This window comes from Papaver somniferum, chromosome 2 (assembly GCF_003573695.1).
Source record: "Papaver somniferum cultivar HN1 chromosome 2, ASM357369v1, whole genome shotgun sequence".
NCBI classification, from domain to species: domain Eukaryota; kingdom Viridiplantae; phylum Streptophyta; class Magnoliopsida; order Ranunculales; family Papaveraceae; genus Papaver; species Papaver somniferum.
The window spans coordinates 182,302,604-182,328,592 of record NC_039359.1 but is presented as its reverse complement, the minus strand read 5'-3'; positions in this window follow the sequence as shown (position 1 = coordinate 182,328,592).

The window sequence follows — 25,989 nt, the reverse complement described above, 5'->3', positions numbered from 1 at the left end:
AAAGTCGAGCAAGGACTTTTAGTTTCCTCAGCATCAGAAGAAATCACAACAACATCATTAGTCAGAGTCATATGACGTGTCTCTTTTTCTTGAGAAAGAGTTTTACCAAGAGCTTCTAATTTGACAGTGGGATCCATATTCTCTTTTGGTCAGACAATTTAGTTGAATGTATTTATCTCTGATCTCCTGTTTAAGAAGATTTGTCTCTGTCTTTAATAACACCACTTTAGAAGATAGAGATTTTATAGGCTTTAGGAGTTTTACCAACTCTTTATCAGCATCTTTCTTTCTATCAGAGATGGACATAGATGTTTTCGCAACTCCTGGATTATGAGTCAACGAAGTAGTAACATCTTCAACTTTTGAGTATTCAAACTCTTGCATAACGTTAACTGAATCAGACATAGATTCAATTTCTTATAGGTTGGATCGCATCAAACAGAGATTGTTAGATCTTTTCGTGTTTGCCTGATCTGATACCAATTGAAAAGGCGAGGTTACCCAAATATACCTCAAGATAAAACTTTTCCTTATAATTCCTTTATGCGAAAGTGGTTGTGTATGGACTGAGTCGAGACAATGCAACTAATCGGTTCGCACTTCGCGTGATAGTCTATGGATACGAGATCGAGACAATACAACAACAAAGTATGTTACTTGATAAAAAGGTTCGGACATAACCAAACACAATGGGATTGCTTATCAAGTAAATAGGAATTAACGTTTGTGTAATTTACTTTAATTATAATAAAAGAATTACAATGCGGAAATATAAAGTAAATGACACATCAATATTTTATTAACGAGGAAAACACAAATGCAGAAAAACCCCGGGACCTTGTCCAGAATTGAATACTCTCAGGATTAAGCCGCTACACAAAATTAAACCAACTTTGTATAGTTGAGACCAAGCAACTAAACCTATAGTTCACCTAGTTCAGTTTTTATTCCCACGCCTCCAACTTATGAATAAGTCACGTACTTGGAACAATTTCTTTTGGTTCGTTTTCCAAACAGTAAAGGAACAACAAATCTTTTTGGTATCAACTCTCTTCAACCAAGTGATGTGAGTTCGAAAAAGGCTCTTCTGTTTATCTCAAATAAACTCCTTCGTCAGATTCTTAGATCTATCTTATGTTCAACTACCAAAGGTAATTGTTAATATTTTGCAATCAATGCTTTTAATCACACAGAATTATATTGATGCCGATCTACACAACTAATCAATCCAATCTACCACAAGGATAAACCGATTATAGTTGGATTCTCTTATACCGAAAAAAGTATTGTGCACACCAAATATTATGAACCCCAAATCAGAAATCTTCAATATCTTCTTTGCCTTCAAATCTTCTTAGATATTCAATAAACACCTGCACACAAAAAACTTGAATCTCTTGTGATCAATCACGCACAAAACGGAGTCTGTTAACAATGTATTATCACAAGATCGTCTTTAGAACTAAAAACAGTCTAAAGATCCGTGTCGAAACTTCGATCTAGTTTGAGTGAATCTTATGTCAGAAGAGAAGATTCTCAAACATAAACAAACTAGGTGCAATCAAATTTCAACACCACCGTTAGTCAATTAAATCAATCAAAAACACAAGATAAACCGCAATTATCTAGTTTCCCACCAACGGTACTAATAGATCTTCTCAATCCAAAAGAAGACTTTAAACTGAGCGACCGTAAGAGATTTCTCCTAATTAGGTTACCCTCTTCTCTGAATAGGCGGCTACACCAGTAACAACACAACCGAGGAAGTTTGCTGTCACGAAGGATTAGTTTGCTAGAAATGCAAACTTCAAGTATTTATAGACAAGGAAGTTTGGACACCAAGGAATTTCCAAAACCGAAAATATTCTCAAGATATGCAATATATTCCAAATTAGGTTTCCATAATTCCTGGAAATGCTCTGTCCAAAATGTTGACCGAAAATCTCTTTGGAAAATCTTTAACTAGTAAATGCACATTACTAATTCTTATTTTCCTAAAATAAAGTTAACAACCTTAAATAAAATATTCTTAACTTATTTATATTTCAATCCAAGGATTTTCTTCCTTTAGATATTAGAAATAACTTTGAACAATAAAAGATAAACATTATTGTACATGTTCAAAGTATGTCGACATCCTTACTTTGTAAGTCCTCTTTCATACTTACAACCTTGAAACCGATATGCCACACTTCCAAACAAGTTTAGAATTGGTTCATTTTACTTTCAGTAACTATGTGATTGATCAAGAACACTCAATCTAAAATCATGGGTTTAACGGTTCTACCGAAACAAGTTTCGGTTCTACCACAATGTGAGTACTGTGCTTAGTCACACTAGCATTCCAAAATTCGGTTGGCTAGGTACTAGGATCGGTTCCCCACATATATATGGTATCTAACTTATATGTGTTGCACATGTCCATAGGATCGGTTCCCCTTTTCCTAAAAATGTGTTGCACATTCCATAAGATCGATTCACCTTTCTGCTAAAAACTTGTTGCACCTCATACAAGGATCGATTCCCCTTTATGATGTGTTGCCCCTTTTACTAGGATCGGTTCTCCCTTACCCATATTCGGTCATACACAAATCACAAACTCGATCATACCATCTCAGATGATTATTTAATATCGGTTTCACTAATAAAAGTCATATCAATACATAAGTCAGGCCTTTGTGAATAGTTTTACCAAGAACACAAACAAGTCATGTGCGGTTAGACTAAATCACACATATTGGTTGTTCACAAGATATGTAATGAATAACAATACCAATAACACCTGGCGATTTCCTTTTCGATTCATAAACAAGTTTATGAACTTACTCCCTTAAAACACATGTAAAACATTGTTTCCTAGGGTGAAATCCTCACCTCATACCCATACATAATCACAATAGCATTTAAACGATTATGTCGATGTCTTATCTACAAAGTTTAATGGTTAAGCAATAAACTTCATATTGTATTCCTTAATACTATATCTATTTAGAGTATTCATGCTTCACAGTTTTGTTTTCAATATGCACGACTTGAAAGATACGTTAGGGAATGAAACAGTTCAAGTCAAATATCACTAACCTCAATTGGAAGGATGATGTTGTTGTTGTAGCTTATTACTTCTTCACTTCTTCAAGTCTTCGCAATACTAGTAATGTATCATATTTTAATACTTTCAAGCTAACCTATAAGAAGTTGACTTTAGTACATAATCAAGCGACTCTTAAAATGAGTTTTGATTCACTAAAATATGACAACCAAACTTGACGTACCAACGCTTGGAGGGTTCAACCGAGCTATGCTCTAACAATACTTTAAATGGTTTTACTATTACCACTTCATCAAGATTGTTATAGGGTAACCTATTGGTAGCTGAAGGTCCGGTCAACCATGTTGACTTACGTGGTCAAAGGTCAAACATATTTAATTTCCATTTTTAAAATGCCAAATCTTCCTTGTGCGGTATCCGATCGTCACGTATTAGTAATCCATTTCGCGTAACTTTTCGAGATCTATCTAACGGTATTATTATTATTTGTGTACAAATAATTTTTAGATTATTTTTATTAACTATTGCTCATATTTAATTAATTATATTATTAGCGTCTAAATTATCTCTTGACCGTCTCTTTTCCGGTCAAATAGCGTTGATGAGCTTGCATATCCTTACATTCTACCCACCTTACAAGAATTTCGTCCACGAAAATTAAATCGATCTACCATTCAGTGCAAGTACAACTCATACTTACAAACACGCGAAAACTAACTCATTTTAATTGAGTTCGAAACAAAATGAAATGAAATACAAGCCTATATGTATTTCTACCACTAAGATTTAAAATTTATAGCTCTAGGTTCAACAATGCTGATTTAGATTCTAACAAATAGGAAAGTCTAAGTTCCTCACACTAACTTTCTAGTTCAATGTATTAATGGTTTTAAATATATGTAAAGCTACTCAATAAATTTCTAGAAGAATTCGACATCTATCAAAATTACTAACCTCACTATTTCTCTAGTGTTGGATTCCACTACATATACATAATTCCAAACTAATTGTTCTTTAACTTCAATGAGCTTCTAAATCATAATACAATTGCTTTGACCTACAATTTTTACTTCATAGCATACGCATACCACGAGGAAACGAACAATCAATCAAAAGAATATTTTAGTTATTGATAGCTTTTAGTGATTAAGATTTATCTCAAAACCTATCTCACTTCTAAACTAAACTATTACACTAACTTGCACTAGCTATTATCTATTGTTTCCCATATAAGATCTAATAGTGTGCTCTAATACCAACTTGTGACGCCCCAATTCTAAAACTTGCTTAGGTAATAGGATTACAACCTAATTGAAGATCAATTCCAGACTAATGATTTAAGAATCATAATTACATAAAGTGAACTAAAAACCAAACTTAAACCCAACACTATAATATTTATAAATGAAGAACTGTCAAATGATAAGAATACACACATACAAATTAAAAGGTACATAAATGTAACACAGTTCGGTAACGCTTTAAACTACGAAAGCGGGTATCTTCACGTGCACCATTTCTTTGTGTAACTGATTTGATGACAACTCAATCCTACCCTTAAATCCATAATCCACTGTTCATCCTTTGAATCGACCCTTGTTAATGTAGAATAACTTAGTTGGTTTACAAGCTTTCCATTATTAACAAGAGTAACTCCATCATCACCATCATCAACAACCTAATATCATCAATACCTCATTACTATTGACTATTTATCAAGAACTACTTCTCTCAACACCATAATTATCAACCGTTGGTTCCTTTGTCCAAACTATAACATCTACCTCTCAAGACAACTTGATTTCCTTCCAAACTTATTTTCATATTATCCATCATCTAACTACTTGATTTTCTCCATCTTCTTTAATTTTCTATACTCAAAACTATTTATCACTCTATTTTCCTTCTCCTACTTCCTATGACTCACTTCTTCTTTAATTCTTAAGACAACAACACCTGCTTGAGTTTGATAAAAGATAAGTTTTCGAAGTTTAAAAACTTTTACGTAATATAAATATAATTAATTAGTGATTAGTTATTAGTTATTAATTAAACTTATATGTAATTAAAACAGTTAATTTTAGCTTAATTGTACTTTAAATGGTTTTACTATTACCACTTCATCAAGATTGCTAAAGGATAACCTATTGGTAGCTGAAGGTTCGGTCAACCATGTTGACTTCCGCGGTCAAAGGTCAAACATATTTTATTTCCATTTTTAGAATGCCAAATCTTCCTTGTGCGGTATCCGATCGTCGCGTATTAGTAATCCATTTCGCGTAACTTTTCGAGATCTATCTAATGGTATTATTATTATTTGTGTCCAAATAATTTTTAGATTATTTTTGTTAACTATTGCTCATATTTAATTAATTATATTATTAGCGTCTAAATTATCTCTTGACCGTCTCTTGTCCCGTAAAATAGCGTTGACGAGCTTGCGTATCCTTATATTTTACCTACCTTACAAGAATTTTTGTCCAAGAAAATTAAATCGATCTACCATTCAGTGCAAGTACAGCTCATACTTACAAACACGCGAAAACTAACTCATTTTAATTGAGTTCGAAACAAAATGAAATGAAATACGAGCCTATATGTATTTCTACCACTAAGATTTAAAATTTGTAGCTCTAGGTTCAACTATGTTGATTTAGATTCTAACAAATAGGGAAGTCTAAGTTCCTCACACTAACTTTCTAGTTCAATGGATTAATGGTTCTAAATATATGTAAATCTACTCAATAAGTTTCTGGAAGAATTCGACATCTATCAAAATTACTAACCTCACTATTTCTATAGTGTTGGATTCCAATACATATATATAATTCCAAACTAATTGTTCTTTAACTTCAATGAGCTTCTAAACCATAATACAATTGGTTTGACCTACAATTTTTACTTCATAGCATACGCACACCACAAGAAAACGAACAATCAATCAAAAGAATATTTTAGTTATTGATAGCTTTTAGTGATTAAGATTTATCTCACAACCTATCTCAGTTCTAAACTAAACTATTACACTAACTGACACTAGCTATTATCTATTGCTTCCCATGTAAGATCTAATAGTGTGCTCTGGTACCAACTTGTGACGCCCCAATTCTATAACCTGCTTAGCTAATAGGATTACAACCAAATTGAAGAATCAATTCCAGACTAATGATTTAAGAATCATAATTACATAAAGGAACTAAAAACCAAAATTAAACCCAACACTCTGATATTTATAAATGAAGAATTGTCAAATAATGTTAATATATTAGTATGTGGTTTCATAATAAATACGAATACACACATACGAATTGAAAGGTACATAAATGTAACACAGTTCGGTAACGCTTTAAACTACGAAAACGGGTATCTTCACGTGTACCATTTCTTTGTGTAACTGACTTGATGACAAGCCAAGCCTACCCTTAAATCCATAATCCACTTTTCATCCTTTGAATCGACCGTTGTTAATATAGACTAACTTAATTGGTTTACAATATTTTCATTATTAACAAGAGTAATGATAGACACATTTTTGTGTCTACTTTGTCCTCAATGTCTGTATTGTTGGAACTCTATTTTTGTACTAATATTGTGTTTTTATGTATTTTTAGGAAATAAACATTTTTGGAAAATTCGGCTCGAAAAAGTTGATTTTGGTACCCGAAGGACAAGTGTTATTCGGACTCTCGCTTTTGGATAAGGGGTAACCTAATTACTAAGGGGAACCCCCAGGTCACCCCCAAGGCATCTGCTATTCGCACCCCAGTTCAGGATAGGGGGCATATCATCTTCAACATTCAACTTCGTGTTTTGGCGGGAAAACCATTTTCACTCCTGACAGATTTTCATTCAACAAAATGAAGGTGTTCTAATGCGATTCAATCGCTGAAAATTGGTGAGAAGTTGTGATTTAACATGGAAAAGCTGTTGTGAGTATTCTCTTATCTCAAATTTGGCTAGAATTGTCTAGCCAATTCACGGTCTCAAAACAGGTAAAACACATGCAGAAGAGTTTCTCTACGACTTCTGGAAGATTTTGTGTGTGTTCTGCTCGTGTTTCATGCATCGAGCAACCTGTTGGAGCATGTGTAATCGAATTGGAGCGTGCTGGACCAGAGAAAACGCGTGAAAAGATAAAACAGGAAAGAAAATATCCGAAAATATTTTCTTTCACTGCCCGAGGATTTGTGGAGTTATGGAGGAGATTCGATGCATGCTTCGGGTTTAAATAGAGTCCTTGGAGGTCAGAGAAAGGGTGTCGAGAGTTTTGGGAGCTAGGGAGAGCTAGAGAAGACGAAATCAGAGTTTAACAAAACTCTGTTTCTGCTGCTGCATGAAGATGAACACGAAGAACAATAGACTGTAAGAGACTGTCGTTCTTCAACAGTGACAGCGACAGTGGAGCGTGGGTCGTAATTTCCCAAAGACTACAACATTTCATATGTATCGTTCTTGTTTGACGCTTCCTGTGGGTCGCACATTAGCTGTTTACACCATTTTCTCTTCTTCTCATCATTTGTAAACCATTTTTGAGCCATAATAAATTATTTTGAGAGCATTTATACTATGATGAGCTAACTTCCTCGTAACCAAGGCAATGGAGGAAGCTATTCACGCAACATAAATGGGTAACTATTTCATTTAATTATATAATTCACCTAATCACTGCTTTTGCAGAGTTTTAAATTGTTTGAATGATTGTCTTAATTATTTGTTATTCAGTTTGATAGGTTATGCTTGGTTTAATCTCTTGATAATCTATGCTTAAGGTTTACAAATAATGTTTGAGAATCTGTATGATTGATAGTGAATTAAAGATAAAAGAGGACTTAAGAATTGAATAGAGTTTTGAAATATTTATCATTCAATTTTGCATAATAGTGGAATCTAGTGTCTTGGTTACCTCTCGCACCCATTGTTAATAATTTTGTATATAATTTTATTAAATCTTTAAATTTAATCTTCACAAGTCCGAGAGTTTGAACCTCATTACTACAACCCACGAAAAATCACCAATCAAGTAACTCCGTCATCACCATCATCAACAACCTAATATCATCAATATCTCATTACTATTGACTACTTATCAAGAACTACTTCTCTCAACACCATAATTATCAACCATTGATTCCTTTGTCCAAACTATAACATCTACCTCTCAAGACAACTTGATTTCTGTTAGAGCATAGCTCGGTTGAACCCACCAAGCATTGGTATGTCAAGTTTGGTTGTCATATTTTAGTGAATCAAAACTCATGTTAAGAGTCGCTTGATTATGTACTAGAGTCAACTTCGTATAGGTTGGATTGAAAGTATTATGATATGAGACATTACAAGTATTGCGAAGACTTGAAGATGTGAAGAAGCAAGGAGCTACAACGACAACAATCATCCTTCCAATTGAGGTTAGTGATATTTGACTTGAACTGTTTCATTCCCTAACGTATCTTTCAAGTCGTGCGTATTGAAAACAAAACTGCGAAGCATATTTGAACTCTAGATAGACATAGTATTAAGGAATACAATATGGGGTTTATTGCTTAATCATTAAACTTTGTATATAAGACATCACCATAATCATTTGAATGCTATTGTAATTATGTATGGGTATGAGGTGAGGATTTCATCCTAGGGAACAATGTTTTACATGTGTTCTAAGGAAGTAAGTTCATAAACTTGTTTGTGAACCGAAAAGGACATTTCCAAGCGTTATTGGTTTAGTTATTCATTGCATATCTTATGAACAACCAATATGTGTGATTGAGTATAACCGTTCATGACTTGTTTGTGTTCTTGGTAGAACTATTCACAAAGGCCTGACTTATTTATTGGTATGACTTTTATTAGTGAAACCGATCTTAAGTAATCACCTGAGATGGTATGATCGGGTTTATGTTTTGTCTGACCAAATTTGGGAAAGAGAAACCGATCCTAGTAAGAGATGCAGTACATCACAAAAGGTAACCGATCCTTGTATGGGGTGCAACAAGGTTTATAGCAGAAAGGGGAACCGATCCTATGAACATGTGCAACACGTTTTTAGGCAAAGGGGAACCGATCCTATGGACATGTGCAACACATATAAGTTAGATACCATATATATGTGGGGAACCGATCCTAGTACCTAGTCAACCGAATTTTGGAAAGCTAGTGTGGCTATGCACAATACTCACATGGAAGTAGAACCGTTAAACCCATGATTGTGATTGAATGTTTGTTTGATAAATCGCATAGTTCTTGAAAGTCATATGAACCAATTTTAAACTTGTTTGGAAGTGTGGCAAATCGGTTTCATGGTTGTAAGTGTGAAAGAGAACTTACAAAGATAAGATGTCGACATACTTTGAACACGTGCTGTGAATGTTTATTTCTTTAATTGTTCAAAGTTATTCCTTAATAGCTAAGGGAAGAGAATCCCAGGATCGAAACATAAGTAAGGTAAGAATCTTTTAATTAAGGTTATTAATTTCATTTTGTAGGGAAATATAAGAATTAGTAATGTGCATTTACTAATTAGATTTTCCGAGAGATTTTGATCATTATTTTTGGACAGAGCATTTCCAGGAATTATGAAAACCGAATTTGTGCTTTAATGAATATCTTGAGAATATTTTCAGTTTTGTAAATTCCTTGGTGTCCAAACTTCCTTGTCTATAAATACTTGAAGTTTGCCTTTCTAGCAAACTAATCCTTCGTAACAACAAGCTTCCTCTTTGTTGTGTTGTTACTAGTGTAGCCTCCTATTCGGAGAGGAAAGTAACCTAATTAGGAGAAATCTCTTACAACCGCTCAGTTTAAAGTATTCTTTGGAATTGAGAATCTCTAGCATGTACCATTGGTGGGAAACTAGATAATTGTGGTTTATCTTTTGTTTTCATTGATTTGATTGACTAACGGTGGTTGAAATCTGATTGCACCTAGTTTTTTTATGCTTGAGAATCTTCTTTTATGATATAAGATTCACTCAAACTAGTTCAGAGTTTCGACGGGGATCTTTAGACTGTTGTTAGTTCTAAAGACGATCTTGTGATAATCCATTGTTAACAGACTTCGTTCTGTGCATGATTGATCACAAGAGATTCAAGTGATTGTGTGCAGGTTTATATTGAAGATCTAAGAAAATTTGAAGAAGAAGAAGATATTGAAGATTTCTGATTTGTGAATTCATAATCTTTGGTGTGCACAATACTTGTTTCGGTAAAATAGGATCCGATTAATAATCGGTTTATCCTTGTGATAGATTGGATTGATTAATTGAGTAGATCGGCATCAACACAATTCTTTGGATTAAGAGTGTTGTTGGCTTAATCTTAAACGATTACTTCGGTAATTGAACATAAGATAGATCTAAGGACCTGACGAAGGAGTTTATGTTAAGATAAACGGAAGAGCCTTTATCCGACTCATATCACTTGGTTGAAGAGAGTTGATACCAAACAGATTTTTTGTTCCTTTACTGTTTGGAATACGAACCAAAGGAATTGATCCAAGTACGTGACTTATTTATAGGCCGGAGGCGTAGGAGTACAGACGGAACTAGGTGAACTATAGGTTTAGTTGCTTGGTATCAACTATACGAAGTTAGGTGTAATTTTGTGTAGCGGCTTAATCCTGAGAGTATCCAATTATGGACAAGGTCCCGGGGTTTTTATGCATTTGTAGTTTCCTCGTTAACAAAATATTGTTGTGTCATTTACTTTATATTTCCGCATTATAATTGTTTTATTATAATTAAAGTATCACCAACCAGGGTGCGATTTTTGAAAATATGTATTCCTACAAAGAATAAGTTTTCAGTTAATAATCTTATTAACAATGGATTGCTTCATGCACCTCACAACTGTTTTAATGAAGCGAGTGATCTTTTAAAATATTACATGGTTTATAATTCTGAAGATATTTTTAACAAGTATCATATTTTGTTCAATTTTATCTCTGTATACTCTAGTAAATTCTTGAATAAATTTCAAGTGATATTATCACATTCTGGTAATAAAAGAGTACACAGATTATTGGACAAAAACATGGAATCAACCCGAAATAAAGATCCAGTCCATAGAAAACCGGTTTTCCAAAAGAAAGACCTAGACACAAAATCAGAATTGTTTCCCCACAAGCCACGGTTTCCGATTTTGAGTGTATTTCCTAAAACTAGTTATTTTCGGATTTTGATATCTAGTCTTCTTATAAAATATAATCTCATGCTATGTGTTCAAACATATTGGGGAAGATTGCTTAAAACCGTAACTAGGGTTTTTCATATTTTCTCAAGTATGAGAAAAGGGAAATCAAAAACTAAATCCGCTAATAAACGTATCAGAACTGAAAATATGGATAAAATCAGATTTCCTAACAGTATTGACAACAAGCATGAATTTGCACGTTTCATTGATAGCTCGTGCTTCAGGAAATATGAAGCACTTAAGGAAATGGATTTTACCACTGAAAAGAAGTTTGATCCAGATGTCCAAAACAAGGATTATGTGAATTTTGTTCAAGATCGAAAATGGGGGAATCTTTCTAATCTTGAAGAATATTCACCTAGTTTGGTAAGAGTGTTCTATGCCAATATACACAATGTTGATCACAAAAAACTTAGTTTTGTGACTTTTGTTGGTCGATGTATCTATTATATTGATCATAAGACAATTTCTAATGCTATTAAGTACAGTGAGGAAAGTAATCACCTGATTACCAGAGTTGAAATTAATCCCGATACCATTTCAACATGTCTCATTGTAAAGAAGGTTGCATGGAAAAATGATAGATTACCTACAAAGAATATACCCTTTCATCTTAGGGTCCTCGGTAAACTTTTTTTGGCAACCATATTTGAAAGTACAAGAGATAAATCAGTCTGGGATAAGACTTTTGCAGAATTTTTCTATTTTATGTTGAAAGAGGATACTCAAATAGATCTTTGCGGTATCATTGTCAACCAAATGATCAAAATATCATATTTTATCTCATCTTCTGGTATCAAGAGACATCTCGGTTTTCCGTGCATAATTACCAAAATCTGCGAATCAGTGGGAGGAGAAGATTTTGACGATATGATGAGCATTAATGTTGTAACTAATAATACTGCAAGTAAAATGATTGGGGGTACAAACCCACTATGAAGGTGTTAAAATAATTACTCCAAATTCCAACAACAAGACTCTTCTTGTTTACCTTGAAAGTTTAGGTAAACAACTTGACTGTTTTCAGAAACATCTAGGCTTTGCTGCTCGAAAAGACATAAACACTCTTAAAGGAATTCAAAAATTTGAATCAGAGTTTTGGGATCAAGAATCAAAAATCGAGGAAGAGCGACAAAAAGCACTTGGTCCGAAAGAATGTTCTTCCCAATGATTAAGTTGAAAAGGGAAAAATAGGCAGTAGTCTTTGATTTACTTCAAGAAAGTATATTATGAATAAAAACTATCTCTATTATGAATAAAATTATTTGATTTATAATTTTTTCTTGTGATAGTTTTCGGTTTACATAGCCTATGCTTGAATGCTTTTATCTTATTGCTATTTATGTTTATGGGATGTTTGATTTCGGTTTTACTACCTTAATATTCGATCTCATATATTGTGAACCCTTGTGGTTTGGGTGACTTTTTGATTTAGCAGGATTAAGTTCTAGCCCATGTTGGTAAGATTTATCAAAGAATCATGCGGGGTTTCTGGTAGAAACAATATGTGAAAAAGTCACAATATGTTGAATCGGTTTTGGTTTAGCATAAAAGCATATGTGTTTCGAAGGTTTTCAACTTTTGCTTGCAATTGTTAAAACCGATTTTCAGCCTTTCTCTGGTAAAGGTTGGTTGTTGTTATTCTTTTGTTTTTCCATAAGGATGACAACATGATGATATTTCGATATCAATTCTCCCTGGACGAAGATGCAATCATATTGGAAAAGTGAATGCGAAATTTGAGGTAACAATCTTGTTAGTTAATTGTTTTCCTGTTTAAGAAAAGCCTGAGTTTATATTATATATATTTATTACTTTTACTTAACAAAATTTCGGTTCAATTGATGTTTATTCCATGATGTGTGTGTGTGGATGTGTGTGATCCAATTGATTCTGGTTAAGAAAAACTATTGTTATCTTGTTTTACTCGTAGTATCAATTGTTTAGGCTTAAAAAATTTCAGTGCAATTGCGGTGTTTTAATGCTTATGTTGTTTAAATTACTTCCGGTTGAGGTGAATGATTATGCAAGTTGATTTATTTGTTTTGTATGAATTATTTATGGATTAACAAAATAAAAGATTTACGGGATGAGTTGTTTAGTCCAATTCGATTCCGGATAAGAGAAACTAAGTTAGTTCCGATCTTAGTTAGACTTATCGAAGTGAGGTTTCAGTTATTCAAGTCTAATCGAATGCCTCAACAAGAAATGCTAGTTAACTAACCTAGTACTTGTCTTGTTTAAAAATGAAAGGTCTAAGTTTATGGATAATTAGAACCTGATGAGAAAAATGGATTTATCTTTATTTTGGTCTTATGAATTAAGCGGTTGTTTTTGAACAATCGGTTTAGCAAAGGGACTAAGGTACTTAGTTGATTTTTTTTTTGCTAAACTTAATTGGAAAATTTGTTTCAGAAAATTGTTTCCTTGATAAAATATCAAAATAAAACTACTTGTAGTTTCGGTTTTGATATTGGTTATCAGAACATGATGTGTGGAACCCTCATGCCTAACTCTATAGGTTGCAAGTCTATTTTGAGATCTGTAAGATTCCTTTTGTGTTGTCCTTTATTTTTTCGTTTCTTTGTCATTTTGTGACAAAAAGGGGGAGAAATATATGGAGTAAACAAGTGATACTGGCATTGATTTTATATTGATTGGTATCGATTAGGAAAAGAACATTGGTGCTTAACGTTTTATCTAAACGAAAGAGTGAAAGCATAGACTAAGAGGGAGTAACATGTCATATGAATTAGTATAACAAAGACGTGCAGATTGAATATCTACCTATCTTCCTTAGGGGGGAGTAATAGATTTGTTATTATAATGATTGCATTTTCAAGGATTGAATGTAAGCAGTTTACTATGCTGTTGAATTCGGGAATCAAGCGTATGTGTAATGAATTCTTGTAATTTGTTTATCCATATGATGTAAGAGTTCTGTCACTAAAATTGACAAAGGGGGAGATTATTAGAGCATAACACGGTTGAACCCACCAAGCGTTGGTATGTCAAGTTTGGTTGTCATATTTTAGTGAATCAAATCTCATGTTAAGAGTCGCTTATTATGTACTAGAGTCAACTTCATATAGGTTAGCTTGAAAGTATTAGGATATGAGACATTACAAGTATTGCGAAGACTTGAAGATGTGAAGAAGCAAGGAGCTACAACGACAACAATCATCCTTCCACTTGAGGTTAGTGATATTTGACTTGAACTGTTTCATTCCCTAACGTATCTTTCAAGTCGTGCGTATTGAAAACAAAACTGCGAAGCATATTTGAACTCTAGATAGACATAGTATTAAGGAATACAATATGGGGTTTATTGCTTAATCATTAAACTTTGTATATAAGACATCACCATAATCATTTGAATGCTATTGTAATTATGTATGGGTATGAGGTGAGGATTTCATCCTAGGGAACAATGTTTTACATGTGTTCTAAGGAAGTAAGTTCATAAACTTGTTTGTGAACCGAAAAGGACATTTCCAAGCATTATTGGTTTAGTTATTCATTGCATATCTTATGAACAACCAATATGTGTGATTGAGTATAACCGTTCATGACTTGTTTGTGTTCTTTGTAGAACTATTCACAAAGGCCTGACTTATTTATTGGTATGACTTTTATTAGTGAAACCGATCTTAAGTAATCACCTGAGATGGTATGATCGGGTTTATGTTTTGTCTGACCAAATTTGGGAAAGAGAAACCGATCCTAGTAAGAGGTGCAGTACATCACAAAAGGTAACCGATCCTTGTATGGGGTGCAACAAGGTTTATAGCAGAAAGGGGAACCGATCCTATGAACATGTGCAACACGTTTTTAGGCAAAGGGGAACCGATCCTATGGACATGTGCAACACATATAAGTTAGATACCATATATATGTGGGGAACCGATCCTAGTACCTAGTCAACCGAATTTTGGAAAGCTAGTGTGACTATGCACGGTACTCACATGGAGGTAGAACCGCATTTGTTTTGGTAGAACCGTTAAACCCATGATTGTGATTGAATGTTTGTTTGATCAATAACATAGTTCTTGAAAGTCAGATGAACCAATTCTAAACTTGTTTGGAAGTGTGGCAAATCGGTTTCAAGGTTGTAAGGGAAGAGAATCCCAGGATCGAAACATAAGCAAGTTAAGAATCTTTTAATTAAGGTTATTAATTTCATTTTGTAGGGAAATACAAGAATTAATAATGTGCATTTATTAAATTTTCCGAGAGATTTCGATCATTATTTTTGGACAGAGCATTTCCAGGAATTATGAAAACCGAATTTGTGCTTTAATGAATATCTTGAGAATATTTTCGGTTTTGGAAATTCCTTGGTGTCCAAACTTCCTTGTCTATAAATACTTGAAGTTTTCCTTTCTAGCAAACGAATCCTTCGTAACAACAAACTTCCTCTTTGTTGTTGTTACTGGTGTAGTCGCCTATTCGGAGAGGAGAGTAATCTAATTAGGAGAAATCTCTTACGACCGCTCAGTTTAAAGTCTTCTTTGGGATTTTGAAGCTCTAGCATGTACCGTTGGTGGGAAACTAGATAATTGCGGTTTATCTTTTGCTTTAATTGATTTGATTGAATAATGGTGGTTGAAATATGATTGCACCTAGTTTTTTTATGCTTGAGAATCTTCTCTTCTGATATAAGATTCATTCAAACTAGTTCCGAGTTTCGACATGGATCTTTAGACTGTTGTTAGTTCTAAAGATGATCTTGTGATAATCCATTGTTAACAGACTCCGTTATGTGCGTGATTGATCACAAGAGATTCAAGTGATTGTGTGCAGGTTTATATTGAAGATCTAAGAAGATTTGAAGACGAAGAAGATATTGAAGATTTCTGATTTGTGAATTCATAATATTTGGTGTGCACGATACTTGTTTCGATAAAATAGGATCCAACTAATAATCGTTTTATCCTTGTGATAGATTGGATTGATTAGTTGAGTATATCGGCATCAACACAATTCTTTGGATTAAGAGTGTTGTTGGCTTAATCTTAAACGATTACTTCAGTAATTTAACATAAGATAGATCTAAGGACCTGACTACTTGAGATCCTTCCCAACTTATTTTCATATTATCCATCATTTAACTACTTGACGTTTCGCCATCTTCTTTAGTTTTCTGTACTCAAAACTATTTATCACTCTGTTTTTTCTCCTACTTCTTATGACTCACTTCTTCCTTAATTCTTAAGACAACAACACCTGCTTGAGTTTGTTTGAAGATAAGTTTTTGAAGTTTAAAATCTTTTACTTAATATAGATATAATTAATTGTTGATTAGTTATTAATTAAACTTATATGTAATTAAAACAGTTAATTTTAGCTTAATTGTACTTTAAATGGTTTTACTATTACCACTTCATCAAGATTGCTAAAGGGTAACCTATTGGTAGCTGAAGGTACGGTGAACCAAGTTGACTTCCGCGGTCAAAGGTCAAACATATTTAATTTCCATTTTTATAACGCCAAATCTTCCTTGTCCGGTATCCGATCGTCGCGTATTAGTAATCCATTTAGCCTAACTTTTTGAGATCTATCTAACGGTATTATTATTATTTGTGTCCAAATAATTGTTAGATTATTTTTATGAACTATTGCTCATACTTAATTATTATATTATTAGCATCTAAATTATTTCTTGACCGTCTCTTTTCCGGTCAAATAACGTTGACGAGCTTGCGTATCCTTATAATTCAAGTCCGAAGTTAACTTGGAGTAGGCTAGTGTCTGTAGCGGATTAATACGGTGTGGTGTTCAAATCTGGACTAGGTCCCGGGGTTTTTCTGCATTTGCACTTTCCTCGTTAACAAAACCTCTGGTGTCTGTGTTATTTCTTTTCCGCATTTTATTTGTTAATATCATTGAAATATCACAGGTTGTGCGTAATTTCAATCAATTGTGAATCCAACATTTGGTTGTTGATTAAATTGATTTAAACTTGGATATTGGTTTTTGATATCGTACAAGTTATTTCTTATATTTAATCGGGCTCGCAAATTCTTATTTGTTTGATTGCGGATTTAATTGAGAAATTGAGATATAACTCTTTGATATACTTTTCTTAAGATTGAGTCTGATTGTCTAGTAGATTCTCTTGAAAGTATATTACAGTTAGTCCATACAGATTGCTAAGTGAAATATTGGGTGTGGTTATTAGACCCCCGCTTTTTCAATTGGTATCAGAGCTGGCAAACACGTTTAAGACCTCATAAGTTTGTGTTTGTTGCGATCTGACTCTATGGACAATAGTTTTATCTCTGAAAATTGCATCACCAGAAAAAGAAAGTTATGTTTGATGAAATCTATTAAAGAGAAAGACTTTTCAATGTCAAATATAGATGAACCTAGTGTTCCAATGAAACAGACTTGTATTGACAAGTGTTACCTCGATTACCTTTCGAACGAGTCTGACTCTGTTGATGAAAGGGAAGCAGCCAAGGAGAGTGAACTGATTCTAAACCTTGTTAGAATCCAGGCTGATAGAATCAATCGGTTGAAAAACAATGTCAATGCTCTTGTCGGTATAGTAAAAAATAGTGACTCTAAATCAAAGGATTTTAGCGAGAAGTTTGTTTCTCACGAACCTTGCTCGAGGCGGATCTTCAAAAGGATTCCTTGGAAATTGAACATCTTTTGAGTAAACTCTCTATTCAAGTATGTTCTAAAGAGTTCACTATACCAATCGCTTATGAACCAACTGCAAATTCAGTTCCAGAAGCTAAGTTTCAAACTCTTCCGATTAGGAAAGATGTGTTTTTATCTTCCTCTAATCAAGGAAACTTCACATCGCTCGGAAGGAAGAAATCTCCTAACAATTTTGTTAAGTCTATTCTCTCTAATCACTCAGGTGATTAGAAATTGTGTCTATTTTGTGATTCGAAAGGACATGATGAACAAAAAGGAAAATCTGGGTTGAATGACAATTCTATTGTTTATCTTCAATGCAACTTAGATTTAATTCTCGATGGTGTAACTGACATTCGTATGTCTAAACCAAGTGGTTTTAGTACTCACCATGTAAACCACTTCAGGAAAGTCGGTTCTAATTGTTCCTCGAATCTTCATCTTAACAAAAGACGTCCAAGAATAACTCAAGGATCCTCTTTAATAAAAAAAGGGAGATATCGTTGTTCTTAATGCGAACCAGGTACCATAAGAAGGAGGAAAAAATGGTGGTATGAATGACAACCTAAATTTTATAATTGAAGGATATAAGGAACTCATCAATAGGCTGTCAAATTCCTCAGGTCGAAATCCTTCAAGTAAGAGTCACTACTTTGCATCGTATTTTGATGTCATTATGCTTGATAATACCTAGGCCTGTCAATATTTGTCCGATATCCGGTATCCGTTTCCGAGTATTCGAGATTCTATAGGATTTTATCGGATATCAGATCAAATATTTTATCGAATATTTCTTCCTTAACATACCGGAAACGGACTAGACCCCATCCGAAATGTTAATATCCGATATCCGATAGTATAGGAACTTATTTGTAATTTATCTTAATTTCGAGTCTAGTATCAGATATTGTCGGATAAATATCCGATAAGTGTCAATTATGAAAATGTTTTACAAGGGTTTTTAAGCTTTTTTGTTATAACCGGATATTATCAGATATTTATCGGATATCTGACAGCTTAGCCTATCGGAATCGATATCTGATTTTGATATCCTATAGGATATTATCGGATATCGAATACCCGGTAGTGCTTTACATGTCGGACATCGTATTTATAAATATCTGACGGATATTCTTCCATTGACAGGCCTAATAATACCCATTCGCATCAAAAGGTTTTTCCTCCAAAGATTAGGAAAAAGAGGTTCAACCAAGAACAACATTCATTTGATGAGATCAAAGCTCATACTTGTGCTAATTAATCACGAGGTTGAAATCCCACTCACAAAAAATCCTTGTTGAGTGAGATACGATCAGGTATACTTGATGGAAAAGTGTTCTCTGATTATCTAGCTATTTTCTTATCGTCCTTAGCTGGATTATCATTCCCTAACACTTTTGCATGATTATTTTTGTTTGGCCTTGTAAGAAAAAAATTTGGAATTTTATTATGTCGAAAATTCTAAGCTTATGCTCTAAATTTTTCTCTTGTGAGAACATAAAATTTATGTGAGCTAAGATGTGTGAAATTATTCACTTAGAAAAATAGTGATGTGCAAAAAACTTTCGTGGTTGGCATTTTCTGGTACTAGGATGCTCTGTTTTCACCTTTGGGCCATGATTGTGTTTGTACGGGTACTTGTGCTACACGACACGAACTGACTTTGGAAACCCTGTGTTTTTCCGAAATCGTTTATATACCTTTCCTATTGAGTTGAGTTATCTCACTCTAGGTTTTCCAATTATCAAGAATGGCTTCTCCTCCTTGCTCTTAGGATATGCCAGAAGGTTTTATTGATAATTTTATATATTTCGAGTTCGATGTAAAGAAGAAAAGGACCTTTATAGAAGTTGAGGACTCCTCTTCTTAATCTTCTGATAATTACTCGGACATTGAGGAAGATGAAGAGATTTCTGCTGAAGTGGTTCATGATTTTCTTAAATATTTTGAGGAAGCAAAACTGCAACACGTTGATACTATGAAGGGTTTTGATGTGTTGAGAACTAAGTTGAAAAAGGTTAATTCATACCTTGTTCTCATGAAGACACCTGTTAAAGATCTTCTCAATGATAATACCTTCTCTGAAGAAGTAGTGGATGCTGTCAATCACAAGCTCAAAGAATTCAAGACTCGTGGCAATTCCTGAAGTGATCTTTGATTGTCGTTCCTGATCGGTTTTGTTGGTTTAGGAGTCTTTTGTTTTTTGCTTGATTGATTTTTATTTTGTCTAGGAAACTTCTTATGAGAATTTATTCTTGTGTTTTAAGAAAGATAACTAGGGTTTGGAATAGCAATTATTGTGAGTACACATAGCTATTTCCAACGATTTTCATCTTGCAATGTTTTTTATATTTATTTATTTAAATTCTAAAGTTTATTTCGAAGATGATTTTGCAATATTAATCTTTATGGTTTTATATATTGCAACTTGTTATAGGATATGTGTGTTTGCGTCCGTGAACTATGATTGCCCCATACTTGTCAAAAGTTAAGTCTTTCATATGTCATTATGCAAATATTGATAAAAGATTGAATGAACTTTTGACTACAAAAGTTAAGCCTATTATGTCATTATGCAAATATTGATAAAGATAGGATGAACTTTTGTCTACAATGATTAAGTCTATTATATGTCTCTATGCAAATAGTGATGAAAATAGAATCTTTGAATATTCCGCAGTATTGGTCTTTCCCTGATCCACATCTTTGTGTAAATACTGTGTGGATCCGTAAGTTCTCTTATGTGAGCGTTTCCGATTAAATTAATCATGGGTTCTCTTGTGGTTAGTTTAGTTGAGTATTTTGGATACAAATTCATGTTTCATGTATTTTGTTAATGTCCAAAGAAATACTTATTTTCTTGTGAAAGTAAGGTCACTCTTGTTGTTCTTTCGGGAATGACATTTTATGGGGGAGAATTCTTAATTGAACTTGTGTTTAATTACCGAATCTTTGTACGAACTGCGACTGTGGAATATTGTAGGAGTTATCTTGTATCTTTATAAACTCCTTGATGAATGCATTTTGTTTCAGCTATATGATTGCATCTAAACAAAGTTAATATGTTGTTCTCTTTTGGTCATAAAGTATCTCTATGAAAATTTCACTAGGATCCCACTAGTTTTCGTACCTTTGCCAATTTTTATAGATAAAAAGGTGGAGAGTTAATGTGTAGTTCACACTACAAATACATATGGTTTACGGATCATTATGTAAGGGGGGTGGTTTTCATGTGAGATGAAGTATTGACTATGGGGGGATACATATCACCATAGTATTATTGTCAAAGTTGTGATACAATTTTTTTTTTTTTTTTTTGAGAATAAACGATTTATATTAATAAACCTTCTAAGTGATTTGGACATGATCATTAAAGGTTTCCCTAGGAAGGGATATGCCTCCAATTTCAACCTAAATCACCAGCTTAATAAGGAACACAAAAAGAGTAAATTTAAAAACTTGAAAGGTAGAACTCGCTTTTGTTGCCTCGTTAAAAACCTTGTCAAGGAAAACCCATTGTGGTAAACCCTTGAGTAAGGAAAAGAGTGCAACTACGAAAGTCCTTAAAGCTATAGCAAAACCACATAGAAAAATAAAATTACATTTATAATTCTTCAAATTCCTTGAAAATCTTTGTTCTCCATCGGTACCCAATGAGTTGTCTTCTAATGCTGGTCGTATGTATGTCACCACAAGCGAGTTGTAGAAGATGAGTGTCTTCACTCGTGATAAAACTATCAATGTATGGTCCTAAGCCCTTCTATCAATAGCAAGACTAATATAAGTGTCACGATGGCTTGTACAGGATAGAAAATTCGTCCTCTTGGAGATCGTAGATGCCCTTTTAAGCTTTTCTGCAATCAAGAACTTATAAATTGAGAAATGTATCTTCGAAAAAATTCAAGTAGAAGAGTCACAGTTTATAAAACCGTACCCAGACAAAACATAACCAACCATGATTTCAACATCATGTTGTTTCACAGGAAAACCCATTCTTTCAAGAAAAGAAGAACGACGCATGAAAATAAAGCAGTTCTTAAAAGTAAAGCAAAACACAAAGCAAAGGAAGTGGGAGTGCAAGATTGATCTATATATATATATATATAACCTATATAATGAAAAAGCTGCTAAAACTGTACAAAATAAAAGCCTATCAAGGCTGAATACCAGAAACAGAAAGAGGGAGATGAAGGGAAAATTAAGTAGATAAAACAAGATGCGACAAAACAAAACTACAAAAGGAAATCTATTAACCCACTGTATCTACTAAAAAAGACTCGCAATAACCACTGAACATAATGATAAGTTTCTAATACTATATAGTTTTAACTGTCTACACACTAATGAACTTGGAATGAGATCATCGGAGACGTAATAATTAACGAAAATTGAAATATTTCAAGTAAAAAGTTGAAGAAACATGCTCCTGTATAGCCAAACCACTAATCAGCCAATGTCGGAACTCTTCTTTGTTTGCATATCTTGATTGAGATCTAGCCCTCTCTCCGACGCTTTTGAACTTAAGCAGGCACCAAACAACCAAGATTGATAAAACTTAAGAAGGAAAAAGATAAAGGTTGGGGCAGCAAAGCTCTGGTTTTATTTGGTACTTGTTAGATTGTTAATCAAGGGATTGAAGCAGTACTAACCTGGGGAGCTATTCGGATTAGAGGAGTTAGGATTAAGGATAGGGATGGACTTAAAAAGTTTTGACAACGTCACAAATTACTAAAAAACTATTATTAATGCCGATTGAAATGATACTAATAAATAAATTCTAAGATCTTAAAGAAAATCCGAAAGCTTACAGACCTCAATCAAACAAAAAGTTTTATTAAAACACTTACAAATTCCATTATCCTTTCCACTTTATCCTAATCAAAACCAAATAAAACTTAGCAAGACTAATGAACAATCAAAGAAATCTTAATTTGAATCCTAAAAAGCATACTGTATCACCATTTAGCTACACTCTTGATGAAAACATCCTTCCAAATGTATCCATTCACCTTTCACTGTCCCCTAAGTAACATTCATCACCCCTTACAAAAACTACCTTCAGAAAGATCAATTTTACAGATCGAAAACTCGGAACATTTTTATAATAAAAAGCATACTAAATTATTAAAGTTTTAAATCAATTTGAAAAGCACTCGGTTTTTTGATTTTTAAAACGAAAAAACAAAAACAATCAAAAACAGAACCAGTTGTGCAGAAAGGGTTTACTTACCCTTTTGCCCATCCCCGGAACGAGATGTTTACCTTCCTGATACGAACTAGGGAACCAAAATTTATTGATTCAAATAAACACAAATCTGTATTCGTTTACAAATTAAAAAAAATCCTCTAAATTGAAAGGAAAAGATTCTTAAAGTACCACACTTTAAAGAGGGCTTTCCTCTGGAAATAAACATCAAGGGTTTTTTCTTATTAAGAAAACTTTGAAAACCAATCAATAAACCCCTCTTTAATTCGAGCAGGGATTCATTGATACAGAGAGGCATGAAAATCAAGGGGGAGAATAGGGAGAAAAGGATACAAAATCTACCAAACAAGACCACAAACATAAAGAGGAAAGGATAGGGTAATATGCCTAGCCGAGGAACCCAAACTAAGATAACAAGATTTCAGAAGAAAACCAATCAACAGTGGCTTAGAAATTTATGCTAAAACCATAAAGAAATTTCAAAACACCTATATTTAACTTCTAATCATAACCAAAATAAACTCGACAACCAATCAAAACTGATACCTAGCCTTTATGCTAACGGAAGTCAGAAAACAACTAGCAAAATAAGAAGAAAGTTAACAGTTGAAAATCAATCTTAGCAAAGTTTAATTGGAACGAAACCAGGTCTTACTTTTGTAACCATAACCAAAAATCTTAATCATCCAATCAAAATTGGCATCGCCTTTCCTGATAATGCAAGCCAGAAAACAACTAGATTAAAATGTATGCAGTTAATAAAGAAGATAGATAACACAGAGGAATAACAATTCAATAAAGATTAAATTAAACAAATCTAAATTTTACCTAACCATACCCATAAACTTAATCATCCAATCAAAATTGTCCTAGCCTAACCTGCTAATGTAAGCCAGAAAACCACTAGATTACGATCGACACAACTAAAAAGAAGGAAATTAAACAGTGGAATATCAATTTTAGCAAAATTTAAATGAAACAACTCTAAAATTGCTTCCTTAACCGAACCCATAAATCTCAATCATCCAATCAACATTGGCCTAGCTTTTCCTGCTAATGCAATCCAGAAAACAGCTAGATTAAGATCTACACAACTAATAGAGAAGAAAATCATAAAGGAAAACCAATCCAAGCAAATAAAGCATCTCTAAATTTCTCAGATCTACAGAGAAAGAGGAGGAAGAACAATAAAGAAAAAAACAGATGTTTCCTTTACCGGAACCATCAAACCAAAAAAAAACTACTCATCTGTGACGAAAGCCGATCCCATTTTCCATCTCCTAACTCATAATCCTAACTAATCCCCAGGCTAATCCAAGAAAATTACTCCATTATCGAAGAAAGAAAGAAAGGGTTTGCAAGAAAATTGGGAAGACGAAAAAACACTATTTGGGAGCAGGATTTTATTTTCTTTTATGTTGTGTAATAATACTATGACACTGTATAATAATAATTGAGAGCAACTGTTTTCTCATTGTTATAGCTACGGATCTTCAACAACTATGATGCCGAGTTGAACACATTCAGAATCACTAGAGTACTTGGAAATGATGAAGATTACGAGTAATGTTGAAGAACCAAGGAAATCAAGCATTTGGATTTAGAGCTACAAAGTTTATTTATTTTGTATTTCATATGTATTGATAGTTTTTTCACTAAAATTGACAAAGGGGGAGATTGTTAGAGCACTGATCGGTCGAACTTGCAAGCATTTATATCTCAAGCTTTTTGTCAAGTTTAGTTGCCAAAACTATAAGTATTGATTTCTAGTCTACTTATAGCTAAGTCTCGGATTAGGATAGAAAGTGTTGACCATTAGACTTCACGGCGTTCATCGATTGAAGACGAAGAACTACTAAGGGGAGATTGTGGAACTTCATCAACAAAAGGTATGTGGAGACTTAAACTCATCTATCACTCAAAAGTCTATCTACTCTATCTCCTATTTGAGAAAAAAGTCATATAGCTATATAGACTTCAATTATACACATTTGATATTTCTAGATGAGTTTAACTCGCTTACATATTTCTCGAAATATGTGTTGGTAAGCTTTATCTTTAACCAAGTTCATCTTATATTCTTGACGAAAGTCGGAAGATGATCATGTGAAAATCGCATGGTAACGTCTTACATGATTTGTGTGAGACATCCATTTGATGTAGACTCGGAATGTTTCATATTGATCATTCGATTACTTGAAAATCTCTTTGAAGCTAATAGTTTGTGTGAGACATCTACTGTCGTCTTCCAGGAATGTTTTAATGGCTGAAATGAGAGTTTAGATCAATTGGATATAAGCACAGTATGCGTACTTGAATATATGTAATCCAAGTCTGGGAGCCATGGTATGCATACCCATATGCGTACTGGTTGGTTTAGTGAAGTCCGGGAACCTTGTACGCATACCGGTACACGTACTGGCGTGAGGTTCAAGTCCGGGAATTTCTGTTGAGTTTGGAAGGTATGCGTACCAGTTCGCGTATTGGCGAACCCAAACTTAGTCCAGCCACTTAGGTACGCGTACCCATTTGCATACCTAAGTGGATAATGTTCTAAAATCGGTTTGTTCATGAACTAATACATTTATATAATAAGGAATGCAACCTTTTGCAAACCGTGGCTATAATGTTCATGATTTGATTCGAGTGAATCAAAATCGATTTTGCTTCAATTGTGTCTTAAGTACTTCTATGAGAATATAAACAATTGAACAACTCTAGAACTAGTTTTATTTGAGTTATTTGAACTATTTATGGTTAAGATGAATATGGTTGATATGAAACTGTTCATATGGCTAACTTCAGTTAACTATTGGTGAGCCAACAAAGGTGCACACATTTAGGTATGATTATATTTAAATAAAGTCACTTTTCATTTGTGTGTAACAAGCTAAGTTTGATCT